Here is a 677-nt window from a genome sequence, read left to right as displayed (position 1 = left end):
GTTGAATGTTTTACAATGTCTGTTATACATTAGTAGAGTATCCCATGAGAGCAATGTATTGAGAGTGCTCGGAGATCCGGGCTGGCCGGGTAGCCCAGTTGGTTAGAGTGTGGTGCTGATAACACCAAGGTCCAGAGTTCCATCCCTGTTACCGGCCAGCCTGCAAAAACATTGAAAGAAATCGTGTGCTGATGGCAGCGCCACAGGCAGTGGTTTGGAGACCTCTACCTGAGGTAAGGAGGAGCTGGCTGCAGTTGGAGCATGCACACTGTGGGCTTGCTTCCTGTTCTGACTGCCCAATCCTCACACCACCTCCTCTCGTTCCTCCCTCGTGTGAGGCAGTTGAGGCTCACAAAGGTTAAGGCCACACAGTCAGCAAGGGGCAGAGCTGGGATTTCAGCCAAGGCTCTCAGGCTCCAGAGTCACCATTCCCAACCCTGACCTTACTGGGGCCTTGTTGGAGTTGAGTGCATGTGAGGGTGTTGGGTCAGCCTCTCCCCACCAGGACTCCTCACCACCCCATCTTCTAACCCAGCGACACCCCATCAACAAAGCTGCCTCAGGGGCCGGCCCGGTGGCGCACTGCTATAGTGTGCCGCTTGGGAAGTGCGGTGGCGCTCCTGCCGAGGGTTCGGATCCCACATACAGACCGGCCGCTCACTGGCTGAGCGAGGGGC

The sequence above is a fragment of the Galeopterus variegatus genome, unplaced genomic scaffold, assembly GCF_000696425.1.
Source record: "Galeopterus variegatus unplaced genomic scaffold, G_variegatus-3.0.2 Scaffold1902, whole genome shotgun sequence".
Taxonomy (NCBI): Eukaryota; Metazoa; Chordata; class Mammalia; order Dermoptera; family Cynocephalidae; genus Galeopterus; species Galeopterus variegatus.
The sequence above is the reverse complement of the archived record's forward strand: the minus strand, read 5'-3'. Positions refer to the sequence as shown.